At 47.1% G+C, this 12,382-nt stretch overlaps 1 protein-coding gene across 4 annotated transcripts in view; it reads left to right on the forward strand.

The window, feature by feature from the left end:
- Nucleotides 1-12,382, forward strand: part of LOC134980836 (zinc finger protein 41-like) — a 437,261-nt gene that overhangs the window by 309,574 nt on the left and 115,305 nt on the right. The gene's annotated exons all lie outside the window — the stretch shown is intronic.

Raw genomic sequence — 12,382 nt, forward strand, 5'->3', positions numbered from 1 at the left:
TGCTACTTGGTCGGGTTCAAACACCTTTGCAAAGTTCTATAAGTTTGATACCCTGACTGAGGAGGACCTCCTGTTTGCTCAATCGGTGCTGCAGAGTCATCCGCACTCTCCCGCCCGTTTGGGAGCTTTGGTATAATCCCCATAATCCTTAAGGAGTCCCAGCATCCTCTAGGACGTTAGAGAAAATAAGATTTTAAACCTACCGGTAAATCTTTTTCTCGTAGTCCGTAGAGGATGCTGGACTACTTCTGCAAGACTTGTATATAGTTATTGCTTACATAAGGGTTATGTTATAGTTTCATCGGTCTTGGACTGATGCTATGTTGTTTTTCATACTGTTAACTGAGGTAGTATATCACAAGTTATACGGTGTGATTGGTGTTGCTGGTATGAATCTTGCCCTTGGATTAACAAAAATCCTTTCCTCGTACTGTCCATCTCCTCTGGGCACAGTTTCTCTAACTGAGGTCTGGAGGAGGGGCATAGAGGGAGGAGCCAGTGCACACCCAAAGTCTTTCTTAAAGTGCCCATGTCTCCTGCGGAACCCATCTATCCCCATGGTCCTTACGGAGTCCCAGCATCCCCTACGGACTACGAGAAAAAGATTTACCGGTAGGTTTAAATTCTAATTTTTTGAGCCTCCTCAGTTAAATATGGTGCCAAATTATTAAGCAATTCCTCCTCCTGCTGACCCATGCAAGTCGCATCAGACTTTCACTGTAGCTTCTAACCTTTTTTCCTTAGCAGGACTAATTCATTAAGCATCAGCTTATTACTTTCTAGCTGAGACTTTGGACAGGTTATAATGGATTGCGCGACAGCTGGAGCTCTGAGACTCCGGCCAAACTAATTTTTTTGAAAGCCGCAAATGTTTACAAGGCTAAATCTGGTTGGTTTTGCCTTGTAGACGTTTGCTGCTTTAAAAAAAAACGTGCAAGCCATTACATACGCCCATTTTCTGGGACTGCAGTATTTGTATATGGGCTTGCTGGCCTGCAGCCACTTTTATCTATAGTGCTCTGAGGCAAATTTACATTTTGCATCCTTTAAAATAAAAAACTTTATTTGGACTTTACACAAGCTTTTTCTGGGCTGCCCCAGCCAACATTGGGCCTCATTCCGAGTTGTTCGCAATTTGGTTCGCATGCAAGCAGCATTCGCGCAGCAGCTAACGCAAGAATGCAAACAAACGCCCAACACGCACTACTGCAAACGAGTATGCAGTAATGCACAAAGTAGGTGTGTATTATTTAGCATCGCATGATAGCTAATTGTTTGCATGACTGCCAAACGCATGGTTAGCAACACATACACTAACTTACATGTGCTGTACCTTGGCAGACTTGCACATGTTTTCGTTAGCTTGCAAATATTCGCACAGTGCTAGTTTTTTTTTTTGCTAAATATGTCATCCCATCCCTTTCTCAATTTAAAAAACAATTAGGCTAAGGATTAGTAATGTGATTGTCCAATTAAGTGTTCAAAGTCTTCAAAGGGAAGAGTTTGTCCACCTAATTGCACAATAACAATCCGCAATGAGGGCTTAAAATGGGGAGTGCTAAAGTACCAAACAATCAGCTTCTGTCATGTCACTGCCTTTGGTTTTTAAGTGTCGGCTAGGAGCTGATTATCTAGTCATTTTTTACGCTTCATTTTAACCCTTTGCAAGTGTGGAAACCTCTCTAGGTATACAGTACAGTATGTTATGTAACTTTTACAGACCACAACACACCAATTTTGCCTTTTACATTTTTATTTTGCCAACATGGTTTTTTTTATTTTTTTTGGTTTAAACAGTATTCAATTAAGGATTATTTATTCAGAGGGGCTTTCAGGCCCACAATTTCAGCCACTAAGCCACGGCTGTGGTGCTCCATCCTGTCCAAGATGGGCAACATTCCCACATTCGGATCTCCAAACGCAGCATCTGTAATGAATGTAAACAATAGAAAATTACTTCATCACATTATGCAGGGCCCTCGAAGGTCAGGTTGCAGACCAACCAGTGACCATCCACTTGAGGAGGGGGGGAGACAGGAGTACTGGGTTCTGTCTCCCTAATTTATGCACTGGTAGGTGCTTGTTTATTTGTAGCATACTTACCGATATTCTGGCTGCTCTCTGCGGGAGACAGCAGCCAGGTCGGCTCAGCGGGCGGGCAGGGGAGGCTGTGCTGTAAAGGAGGGGGTGACCGGAGGCGTGGCAGGGGCGGAGCAAAGGTGTGGCAGGGGCAGAGCAAGGGTGGGGTCACAGTGACACCTCATTTAAGCCACGCCCCCGCTCTGTATTGCCACGATCCCCGGCATTACACTGCAGGGGGCGTGGCTATGATGACGCGATTCAGCAAGAATCGCGTCATCGACTGCCCGGACCGCCCACTTTACACACTAAGTGGGCGGACGGGCAGGGGGGACCCCGCAAATCGGGAGACTTGCCTGCTCTTCCGGGGGGCCGGGAGGGTCACCCGATTTTCGGGAGCCTCCCGGCCATTCCGGGAGAGTAGGCAAGTATGATTTGTGGTGTATTTTTGGGTTCCAAGAAACACATCCAAAATTATAAAGTATTATTAACAAATACACTTTTGTGGCTAATATGTGTTTCTTATTTTTGGTGTGTGTATTTATTTTTATTTTTTTTACATATTTGGCTAATATCTATTATGCATGTGTTAAAACATGTGCTTGGATTTTCTGATTTTATCTATAAATGCTGTTCCTACAACATACGTGTGTGGCTCCTTACACAATATAATGGCACAAAGCTGTTTGGTTACTATGGGCACCATGCCAGATTAAATGTAACTTAGAAGTGTCAGAAATCATCCATAGCAATGTATTAGGTAAAGCAGCAGGTAAGATCATTATAATTTCTCTGACGTCCTAAGTGGATGCTGGGACTCCGTAAGGACCATGGGGAATAGCGGCTCCGCAGGAGACTGGGCACAACTAAAGAGAGCTTTAGGACTACCTGGTGTGCACTGGCTCCTCCCTCTATGACCCTGCTCCAGACCTCAGTTAGAATCTTGTGCCCGGCTGAGCTGGATGCACACTAGGGGCTCTCCTGAGCTCCTAGGAAAAGAAAGTTTATTTTAGGTTTTTTATTTTCAGTGAGATCTGCTGACTCACTGCTACGAGGGACTAAGGGGAGAAGAAGCGAACCTACCTGCTTGCAGCTAGCTTGGGCTTCTTAGGCTACTGGACACCATTAGCTCCAGAGGGATCGAACACAGGGCCCGACCTCGATCGTCCGGTCCCGGAGCCGCGCCGCCGTCCCCCTTACAGAGCCAGAAGCAAGAAGACGGTCCTGGAAATCGGCGGCAGAAGACTGGGCTGCAATATTGAGACCTTGGCTGGCAAAACTACACATAGTCATAGAGACTATATATGTGTAAAATCCCCTGCCAGATATACCTACAAAAAAGCGGGAGAAGTCAGCCGAAAAAGGGGCGGGGCTATCTTCCCTCAGCACACTGGCGCCATTTTCCCTCACAGCTCCGCTGGAAGGATCGCTCCCAGGCTCTCCCCTGCAGTTCCAGACTACATAGGGTAAAAAAGAGAGGGGGGACACTAAATTTAGGCGCAATATTGTGTATACAAGCAGCTATTGGGAAAATCTCTCAGTTACAGAGTTAATCCCTGTGTATATATAGCGCTCTGGTGTGTGCTGGCATACTCTCTCTCTATCTCCCCAAAGGGCTGTGTGGGGTCCTGTCCTCAGTCAGAGCATTCCCTGTGTGTGTGCGGTGTGTCGGTACGGCTGTGTCGACATGTTTGATGAGGAGGCTTATGTGGAGGCGGAGCAGATGCCGATAAATGTGATGTCACCCCCTGCGGGGCCAACACCTGAGTGGAAGGAATTACGTGAAAGTGTCAACTCCTTACATAAAAGGTTTGACGACATAGCAGATGTGGGACAGCCGGCTTCTCAGCTCGTGCCTGCCCAGCTGTCTCAAAAGCCATCAGGGGCTCTAAAACGCCCGCTACCTCAGATGGCAGACACAGATGTCGACACGGCTACTGAATCCAGTGTCGACGACGATGAGACTAATGTAACTTCCAATAGGGCCACACGTTACATGATACCCCAGGTACCACAAAAAAGGGTATTATGTTTGGGGAGAAAAAACTACCAGTGGTTTTTCCCCCTTCTGAGGAATTAAATGAAGTGTGTGAAGAAGCGTGGGCTTCCCCCGATAAGAAACTAGTAATTTCTAAAAGGTTACTGATGGCGTACCCTTTCCCGCCAGAGGATAGGTCACGTTGGGAAACATCCCCTATGGTGGATAAAGCGCTCACACGCCTGTCAAAAAAGGTGACACTACCGTCTCCGGATACGGCCGCCCTAAAGGAGCCTGCTGATAGGAAGCAGGAGGCTATCCGGAAGTCTGTATATACACACTCAGGCATTATACTGAGACCAGCTATTGCTTCAGCATGGATGTGCAGTGCTGCAGCTGCGTGGTCAGATTCCCTGTCAGAAAATATAGATACCCTTGACAGGGACACTGTATTGCTAACCATAGAGCATATAAAAGACGCAGTCTTATACATGAGAGATGCACAGAGGGATATTTGCCGGCTGGCATTTAAAATAAGTGCAATGTCCATTTCTGCCAGGAGAGGATTATGGACTCGGCAGTGGACAGGTGATGCAGATTCTAAAAGGCACATGGAAGTTTTGCCTTATAAGGGTGAGGAGTTGTTTGGGGATGGTCTCTCGGACCTCGTTTCCACAGCGACAGCTGGGATGTCAGCATTTTTACCCCATGTTCCCTCACAGCCAACGAAAGCACCGTATTATCAGGTACAGTCCTTTCGGCCCCAGAAAGGCAAGCGGGTTAAAGGCGCGTCCTTTCTGCCCAGAGGCAGAGGTAGAGGGAAAAAGCTGCAGCATACAGCCAGTTCCCAGGAACAAAAGTCCTCCCCCGCTTCCTCTAAGTCCACCGCATGACGCTGGGGCTCCACAGGCGGAGCCAGGTGCGGTGGGGGCCCGTCTCAAGAACTTCAGCGACCAGTGGGCTCGCTCACTGGTGGATCCCTGGATTCTTCAAGTGGTATCTCAGGGGTATAAGCTGGAATTCAAGACGTCTCCTCCTCACCGTTTCCTCAAATCTGCCTTGCCAACAACTCCCTCAGGCAGGGAGGCAGTGTTAGAGGCAATTCACAAGCTGTATTCCCAGCAGGTGATAGTCAAAGTGCCCCTCCTTCAACAAGGACGGGGTTACTATTCCACAATGTTTGTGGTACCGAAACCGGACGGTTCGGTGAGACCCATTTTAAATTTGAAATCCTTGAACACATATATATAAAAAATTCAAGTTCAAGATGGAATCGCTCAGGGCGGTTATTTCCAGCCTGGACGAGGGGGATTACATGGTATCACTGGACATCAAGGATGCTTACCTGCATATCCCCATTTACCATCCTCACCAGGAGTACCTCAGATTTGTGGTACAGGATTGTCATTACCAATTTCAGACGTTGCCGTTTGGTCTGTCCACGGCACCGAGGGTATTTACCAAGGTAATGGCCGAAATGATGATACTCCTTCGAAAAAAGGGAGTTTTAATTATCCCGTACTTGGACGATCTCCTGATAGAGGCGAGGTCCAGGGAGCAGTTGTTGGTCGGGGTAGCACTATCTCGGGAGGTGCTACAACAGCACGGTTGGATTCTAAATATTCCAAAGTCATAGCTGGTCCCTACGACACGTCTACTGTTCCTGGGAATGGTTCTGGACACAGAACAGAAAAAAGTGTTTCTCCCGGAGGAGAAAGTCAAGGAGCTGTCCTCTCTAGTCAGAGGCCTCCTGAAACCAAAACAGGTGTCGGTGCATAACTGCACGTGAGTCCTGGGGAAAATGGTACCTTCCTACGAAGCAATTCCATTCGGCAGGTTCCATGCAAGGACTTTTCAGTGGGACCTGTTGGACAAGTGGTCCGGATCGCATCTTCAGATGCATCGGCTGATAACCCTGTCTCCAAGGACCAGGGTGTCTCTGCTGTGGTGGCTGCAGAGTGCTCATCTTCAAGAGGGCCGCAGATTCGGCATACAGGACTGGGTCCTGGTGACCACGGATGCCAGCCTTCGAGGCTGGGGGGCAGTCACACAGGGAAGAAACTTCCAAGGGCTATGGTCAAGTCAGGAGACTTCCCTACACATAAATATTCTGGAACTGAGGGCCATTTACAATGCCCTAAGTCAGGCAAGACCCCTGCTTCAAAACCAGCCGGTACTGATCCAGTCAGACAACATCACGGCAGTCGCCCATGTAAACCGACAGGGCGGCACAAGAAGCAGGATGACGATGGCAGAAGCCACAATATTCTCCAATGGGCGGAGAATCACGTGTTAGCACTGTCAGCAGTGTTCATTCCGGGAGTGGACAACTGGGAAGCAGACTTCCTCAGCAGACACCGACCTCCACCCGGGAGAGTGGGGACTTCATCCAGAAGTCTTCCAGCTGATTGTAAACCGTTGGGAACGGCCACAGGTGGACATGAATTGCGCCAGGTCGAGAGACCCTCAGGCAATAGCTGTGGACGCTCTAGTGACACCGTGGGTGTACCAGTCGGTTTATGTGTTCCCTCCTCTTCCTCTCATACCCAAGGTACTGAGGATAATAAGAAAAAGAGGAGTAAGAACTATACTCATTGTTCCGGATTGGCAAAGAAGAGCTTGGTACCCGGAACTTCAAGAAATGATCTCAGAGGACCCATGGCCTCTGCCGCTCAGACAGGACCTGCTGCAGCAGGGACCCTGTCTGTTCCAAGACTTACCGCGGCTGCGTTTGACGGCATGGCGGTTGAACGCCGGATCCTGAAGGAAAAGGGCATTCCGGAGGAAGTCATCCCTACGCTGATTAAAGCTAGGAAAGAAGTAACCGCAAACCATTATCACCGCATATGGCGAAAATATGTTGCGTGGTGTGAGGCCAGGAAGGCCCCAACGGAGGAATTTCAGCTGGGCCGTTTTCTGCACTTCCTACAGTCAGGGGTGACTATGGGCCTAAAATTGGGTTCCATTAAGGTCCAGATTTCGGCTCTGTCGATTTTCTTCCAGAAAGAACTGGCTTCACTGCCTGAAGTTCAGACATTTGTTAAAGGAGTGCTGCATATTCAGCCTCCTTTTGTGCCTCCAGTGGCACCTTGGGATCTCAACGTGGTGTTGGATTTCCTAAAGTCACATTGGTTTGAGCCACTTAAAACCGTGGATTTGAAATATCTCACGTGGAAAGTGGTTATACTGTTGGCCTTGGCTTCGGCCAGGCGTGTGTCAGAATTGGCGGCTTTGTCATGTAAAAGCCCTTATCTGATTTTCCATATGGATAGGGCAGAATTGAGGACTCGTCCCCAGTTTCTCCCTAAGGTGGTATCAGCTTTTCATTTGAACCAACCTATTGTAGTGCCTGCGGCTACTAAGGACTTGGAGGATTCCAAGTTGTTGGACGTAGTCAGGGCCCTGAAAATTTATGTTTCCAGGACAGCTAGTGTCAGGAAAACTGACTCGCTATTTATCCTCTATGCACCCTACAAGCTGGGTGCTCCTGCTTCAAAGCAGACTATTGCTCGCTGGATCTGTAGCATGATTCAACTTGCACATTCTGCGGCTGGACTGCCGCATCCAAAATCAGTGAAGGCCCATTCCATGAGGAAGGTGGGCTCTTCTTGGGCGGCTGCCCGAGGGGTCTCGGCTTTACAACTCTGCCGAGCAGCTACTTTGTCGGGGTCAAACACATTTGCAAAATTCTACAAGTTTGATACCCTGGCTGAGGAGGACCTAGAGTTCGCTCATTCGGTGCTGCAGAGTCATCCGCACTCTCCCGCCCGTTTGGGAGCTTTGGTATAATCCCCATGGTCCTTACGGAGTCCCAGCATCCACTTAGGACGTCAGAGAAAATAAGATTTTACTCACCGGTAAATCTATTTCTCGTAGTCCGTAGTGGATGCTGGGCGCCCATCCCAAGCGCGGATTGTCTGCAATACTTGTATATAGTTATTGTTTAACTAAAGGGTTATTGTTGAGCCATCTGTTGAGAGGCTCAGTTATGTTTCATACTGTTAACTGGGTATAGTATCACGAGTTATACGGTGTGATTGGTGTGGCTGGTATGAGTCTTACCCGGGATTCAAAATCCTTCCTTATTGTGTCAGCTCTTCCGGGCACAGTATCCTAACTGAGGTCTGGAGGAGGGTCATAGAGGGAGGAGCCAGTGCACACCAGGTAGTCCTAAATCTTTCTTTAGTTGTGCCCAGTCTCCTGCGGAGCCGCTATTCCCCATGGTCCTTACGGAGTCCCAGCATCCACTACGGACTACGAGAAATAGATTTACCGGTGAGTAAAATCTTATTTTAGCCTGCCTTATGTTGGTAATGTTGTTTTAACAAACATAAAACTAATGTTGCCTTCTGGAAAACATGGCATGTACATGGGCTTTTAAGTGAAGTCATTGTGTTTGTACACTGGTAAATAAAATATTTCGGCTGCACAAAGCAGACATGTTAGACATTGCAAATACACATGTACTTGGTTTTAAAAAACATGTGTGAGGCTTGCCAGTGTATCCTAATTTGATATAAGTTCACATTTTAACATTTTCTGGGAGTGAAAATGTACATGCTATTTGTGAGTGCTTCTGCTACAATTGCAGTGTTGAAGCGTTTGCTGATCAACAGCTGCCTTTTTTTGGCAATTTATTAGCTAGCTATGCCCTGTCAGCAACTTGTAGCAAGACTTCGCTAGCTGTGCGCAGGCCTAAACCTACTCCTGTGCTGCAAACGCCTGATTTGTATCTGCAGAGATACGGTTTGCAGAGGTGCGAAAACCACACCTGCTACCCTTAGCACACTCCCCCACGAGACTCCCACCTTCACGCCCCTTTTCGCTAGCTAGCAAAGCCATTCCCCCGCACTACCTTCTACACGCCCCTTTGTCATTGCGTGGCTGCAAACACAAAAAGCGTTTGCATTTCTGCACACCCATCGTACGCCTGACTTGGCGCATGCGCATTGATTGTTTTGCGCGTGCGCATTGGGCTAATCCCCACTGCTTCAATGCGTAGATCTGCAGCGATCAACTCTGAATGACCCCCATTAAACAGACCAGCCAGGATTTTAACCAAAGGAAGTATATTACTTTTAACCCTCTACCTGCTGGTGCACATGGAGGAGAAAGGAAAAACATTTTAAAAACAATAATTTTTTCTCTCTCGGGTCAGTTCACCCTACTCACCCACTTGGATGCGGTGAGGCTCAGGCTCCTCGCATCCTGCCAAGGGCCGTAAGTCAGCCTGCCACCACAGCGATACTTGGGTCTCTCTGCTGCTGTACACTCTTTAGTGGGTCCTCACTGCGCAGGTTGCATCTTACAAGTCCTCATACTTGCCACCAAAAGTATGACAACTTGTAAAGAACTACGTCCAGCACTACAGTAAGTCAGTGGGTTGTTTATTAACTGCAGCTTGGCAGGCCACTGCACAACAAATTTTAGGTCTTATATCCGAAGATTACAGTTGTAGTACAATATAGAGCAGTCACAGCAGCAGATATACAACTCTTGGCCCACAGATCACATACATGAAATAAGTGGACCTCCCTGGCCCTGGCACTCTTGACGCTAACCACCAAACCTAGCTTACCAATTGGCCGACTTGTTCAGCATCAGAAGCCCTGAACTCTCTTCCCAGCAGAGGTTTAAGCCAAGCTCTTAGGTACTGCTGATTACCTGACTATTATTCCCAGCAGGCTGCAAAACCTGTACCAGACCTGCCAAAAATATAACCAGGTTGTCAGAATGTATGTCCCAACTCCCTCTGTGTCGCAGAACAAAGCTGGGCCCACTTAAACAGCTGTGACTCCATGACCCTCTTGTCACAATACAGTATATGTATACAGATGTGTTCAGTTACTCTGTTGTGCAGATTGCACATTGTGGCAGTGCTATAATGTGTGAGCCGGCGCTCAGTCGCTCCCGCAGGTCTTTAATGCAATTTCAGTGCAGGAACCACTTCTTGGCCCCTCGTCTGGTCTTGTGTTCTCGCTTCAGCGTTACCTCCTGTGGTTGTTTTTTGTTGTCTGTTTCTAGCTGGTTTATTCCACTATTATATCCACAGGTGCTCTTTCAAGGGGTTTTCAGTAGGCTGCGGATTCTGCTTTGGGGCAGAGCATTGCTCTTCCAACCGTGCGTTCGTACATAACTATATTGACAGGTACAGTATTATGCAGAGATCCGCCCTTAGACAGCAGACTCTCCTAGGTTTCAGGTGGTCCCGTATTCACTAATGTGAATCCACAGCAGTCCTCCTAATGGCTTAGCATAGCTTGTTACTCAACTTTTCTGCAGCTTCTCGCAACAGGACTGTAGTTGTTACCGCGCAGCTGACTGATTTTATTCAGTAGGGTCTGATTGGGTATATTACACAGGCCTTGTTTACATGCTTGGCGGTTTAAACCAATTTCCTGCAGCAACGATATACCAGAAACTGTTACCCATTCGGGCAGGCGACTTTTATTGCATTGGGAAATCTTATGTTGCTTGGTGTGAGCACCTGTGACTGTCCAGCAGGAGTAAATGCTGATCTTTGCCATGCCTTGCTTATGGTGCTCGTTGCTGCCTTATCTAACTACTATTGGTAACAGTTGGCCCTTCTACCAGGTTTACAAACTGTTCTGTTGGGAGTTTTAGTGCCCAATGACTTTATGGTGCCTTTTACTGCTATGGGATCTCACAGTTATGTGGACTTTACTTTGATTGGGGTGAGTTTCAGCTTCTACACTGGATGAATAAAACCCTTTCTCTGATTCCATAGGGGACACTGGGTGCTCTCACAGCGCTGTTCCTTGCTGCAGTGTTCTCTGGTTTGCTTATAGCTGTCTCTTGATTGTCTACAGTGTGTTTATTACAGCTTTTCCTTGTGGTTTCGGTCCTTGGGCGTTTGTTCTACTAAACTCCTCAAAAGGATAAGCGGGAGGGCCTTTGTGCAGGTGTGACACTGAAGAATTTAGTCAGCGCTCATCTGGGAACACTCCACCAGAAGAGGTTTTATCATTATTGGCAAAGGTGATGGCTCAGTCCATTACAGACTTAGCCAAAGAAGTATGGGATTTCTGTAGTCTGGCTAAAGTAAGTCCTTCTGTTCGTTTGACTGTGCTGCAGGCACCACTGTCTAAGTCCTAATGAGATAGTAGGTAATCTGCCAGAATTAGGGTTATCTTTACAAATAGACAGGCTTTAGAGGTGGTCCTGGTTTCATCAGGGACTTGTGTTTGTAAACTCTAACCTAAACAGATGGTACATTTTCCTGGAGAAAGGGATACGTACAAATCCTCTGCAGAGGATGGGGAAGTAATTCATCAGGACTTGCTAGACCATTCCAGCTGGGAAGACTGTTCTCCTGATAGCCTGAATAAATTCAGTTACCCCCAGAATATCTGCCAGACTTTGAAAATAGAGGATCAGGTGCCTTATGCTTCAGCAGCTCCTTCAGGTTTATTTAAGAGAAAGAAGATAGAAGTATTGACCTTTCTTTCATGTACACATCGTTCTAATGTTTTGGGTAATAACTTAAATCCCATAAGAAATTCAAGCTTCCGGCAGGGTTTAAATTTACTTATCCCTTTGTTAATAAACGTGATAGGTATATCCAGTAATGGATGTTTGTTTAGCCAAGGCTGCAGTTCTCGCAGCTACTGCTGCGCTAAGAGAAGCTATGGGGGGTCATTCCCAGTTGATCGCTCGCTAGCAACTTTTTGCAGCGCAGCAATCATCTCAACTGCGGCTAAACTGTGCACATGCACCGCAATGCGCAGGCGCGTCGTACGAGTAAAAAGCGGTTCGTTGTTGAGTGATGGATTTAACGAAGAATCCATTCGCACAGCCGAATGCACTGTGATTGACAGGAAGAGGGCATTTATGGGTGTCAACTGATCGTTTTCAGTGAGTGGTTGGAAAAACACAGGCGTGTCCAGGCATTTGCAGGGCAGGTGTCTGACGTCAAATCTGGACCAGACACACTGAAATGATCGCAAGGGCTAGCGCACGATCAACGCAGAATAACCCCCATGGATCGAAAGTGAAAATCTTTACTTAAATCTGTATTTTCATAAACAGGTACTATCTTACGTCCAGCTTTGGCAGGGGTCTAGTCAGACCAACTAGCCGAAGCTATTCAAACTGGAGCAAATTCTTCAGATCTCCTAACCCTTTTAGATAATATAAAGCAGACTTCCATTTACGTAAGTCATACGTCAATGGACTGTATCTCTCTTTATTTCAGTTCTATCTATTTCAGCCAGAAGAACACTATGGTTATGTATTCCTTATACGTCAATGTTTATTTGAACCAAAACAGGAGTGCATAATTAAGCAGCCAATTTTCAGAAAGAG

This window comes from Pseudophryne corroboree, chromosome 12 (assembly GCF_028390025.1).
Source record: "Pseudophryne corroboree isolate aPseCor3 chromosome 12, aPseCor3.hap2, whole genome shotgun sequence".
Classification (NCBI taxonomy): domain Eukaryota; kingdom Metazoa; phylum Chordata; class Amphibia; order Anura; family Myobatrachidae; genus Pseudophryne; species Pseudophryne corroboree.